The following is a 3011-nucleotide window of genomic DNA, read 5'->3' as shown; positions in this document are numbered from 1 at the left end:
GCCATCTGCTCGTCAGGGTAGCATCTGCAATGAAACATATTCGCTGTTCTAGTGAAGATGCGTGGACCCACAGATCAGACCCAGAGCCTCACTTTCCAGCAATGGGAGAAAGGCTGGAATGGGGCTGTGTAGGCTGAGAAGGGCTGGATGTATGTCAGCGAGTGTCACTGTAGTGACCCCAGAACAAAGCCCCAAATCTCTACTCACAGGGGCTGACCTTTGGGCAGCTGGAGGCCCATCCTAGAGGGGCTTTTTTTTCATGCAGTCCATTCCTGTAGGAAATTTCCAAAGCAGATGGCTGGGCTGCCCCAGGGAGACAGGCTGGCTTTACCAGAGAGCGGCAGCATCTGATAGCATGGGCCGCGCTTCTGAACAGTCTGAGCAGAGGAATTCCATCCAGATGGAGCTGGAAGGAGGCCCCACGGCTGGAGCAGCTGGAGCTTCCAGCAGATCCTGCCCAGGCTCCCTGCTGCCTCCCCAGGCCAGGGGCTAAGAAGGTGGCCCTGGAAGGTGTCTCTGAGCGGAACTGCCAGGCCCAGGAGATCATACCCTGTGTTCTCAAGAATGCTTTGAATGTGGACACTTCCAAGGATCCATCGAATTGATCAGGAATCTCAAACACCAGATCAGAAACAGGTGCAATGAGATAATCTCTACTTATTCCTCCAGTGTGAGTGCAGACAGCTGTAGCCCCTCCTCCCAATGCAGGGGAGGGTCTCAAACGGCCAATGGGAGGAGTAGCCTGGGTCTCCCTTCCCCAGTTGTTCTTCCAATGGGTCAGCTCCACCTAGCACCTCTTGACTCTTCACATTGAGGAGACTTGGGGTCCTTCCTCTTACCCATCATAGGCTGGGATCTCCAAGATGCCAGCCCTGAGACAAGGATTTTAATAGTAGGTGATTCTGGGAAGCCCAGTAGGAGCGCAAGCAAGAGACGGAAGGGAAGCCAGCCAAGAAACAAACAGGAGGGGGGTTTATTGAGCAGGTATTGCTGAGGGCAGCTGGGGTTCAACCCCACTGGGGAGCCTGAGAGACAGTGCAGAACACACTACCTGTGCTGTCCGACGAATGAGGAAGCATGGCATTTACTCCCCTCCCCCCCACCCGCCACTGCCAGGCAGCATCAGCTGAGGGCCGCTCAGTGCTGAGGATGGAATCCCAGGCCCTCAGGGGTGCCCCAGGCACCAGCTCAGGGGAAGAGCCCTTAGGACACAAAATGAGATGGGGAGTGCTCGTGAGATGTGGGCAGGGTACCATGATGCCTGCTACATCACCCTTCTCTATCTTTCCTCCCCTTTCTCCTTTTCCCCTCTCTTCTTTCCTTCTTTCACCCTGAGATCCTTACTGCATCTCATGTTCTTAGCATCTTTCCTAGGGTTCTTGGAATTGAATGTTTCTTCAAGTGTGGTCCCCTGGGATTTTCGTTAAAAATATAGACACCAGGGCCCTACCCCAGTCCTATTAAAGCAGTATATTTGGTTACAGGCCTAGGAACCTGAGTTTAAACAAATATCCCAAGTGGATCTGATGCATGTGGACCTTGCTAGTCCTAACCTAGACCTAACCCCATTACGGCAAGGGGGCAGCAGGGAATTGCTGTCAGTTCTGGAATCTTAAAACCCTGCCTTTGCCCCTACCTGACCTCCTGCCTGCCTCCTTGGGTTTGGTTGTTGCTATATTACCCATCCCTTCTCTTCAGGGTCCTTCTCTCTTGACTAGTTCTTGGGTTGGCTGCCTCTTGCATGTTGCCTCTGCCCGTGACAGGTCCTTCATAGGATTTAGGGCTTGGCCCTTCACCCAGAAGTCAAGAGATGGTACTCACTTCATTTACCATCCAGTCACATCTGCAACATCTGGCCAGGTGCATCTTAGGGCCCACAGGGAAAGAAATCAGATTTAGGTGTTCACACCAGCAGTCACAACAAAGCATCCTGCTAAAACTCACTGAGCCCTGCAGTGGCATTTAACTCCACCACATACAGCACACTCCTTAATCCTTGGAGTGTTACACAGTCCAACTGAAGTCCATGTCCCTTTGTGCATGACCAGATGGCATAATTTAGCCATGTACAAACTCAATTTTAAAATGTATGTGCATTAAACACACATCCACAGAAGAGAAGTCTCCCAGCGCAATACCAAAGGACATAGCAACACAACATCTTGTGATAACACATGGCACACATGTTGTCACAGCGTGAAAAAAAAACCACTTTCAAGTCTTGTGATGACACAGCCACACACCACATAATACAGTTGCACAGCAAGTTGCTGTCGAACACACACACACACACAAACACACGTGCACACACATGCCCACACACAATTCAGTCCACAGCAGCTAACATGGACTCTTACATACAAGCAAAAAAAAAAAAAAAAACCATATAGAACACAGCCCCAGAGCAGCACAGTCAAGGTCTCGGTTTAACAACACACCTTGTTGAAATAACACACTGTATTACAGCCTGGGGAACAGACAGACAGCAACACACCACCTAGCTCAACTGACTCAGCCACAATCAGAGCAGGACAGACATGAGGGTGCAGAGGAGACTGCTGGTGAGCGAAAAGGTTGCCTTTGTTTGAACAGATGTCTCCTAAAGGGGCAGAGGTGTTATTTAGCTGCTTTGATGAGCTAATGGATTCCAGTAGCTGTGAGCCTGGGGGAATTCATTACTGGTCCCATGAGCAATTGCTGTTCTTACACACTCTTCCACCCTCACTGATTTCTCACTTCCTTGCTATAGCAGACAGCCTCCAGCCACAAAGCCAAAGCCCTATTTGAACAAGAAGGGCAGAAGCTGAGCAAATATTTGTGTCTTCAGGCCTCACTTGGCACTTGCTGGGATGAGGTTTCCTTCTGGCATCAAGAGGAAAGCTTTGCCAGGCAGATTCTGCTGGACTTAGCCTGGGTGGGGGGCGGGGGCTCCAGGCCCTGTCCCGGACCTCTTGTGTCGGGCTGGGATGGCCCCTCTCCCTCTCTCCCCGCACTCACCTCTTATCTGTTAT

This window comes from Dama dama, chromosome 23 (assembly GCF_033118175.1).
Source record: "Dama dama isolate Ldn47 chromosome 23, ASM3311817v1, whole genome shotgun sequence".
Lineage (NCBI taxonomy): Eukaryota > Metazoa > Chordata > Mammalia > Artiodactyla > Cervidae > Dama > Dama dama.
Note: the sequence above shows the minus strand (reverse complement) of the source record.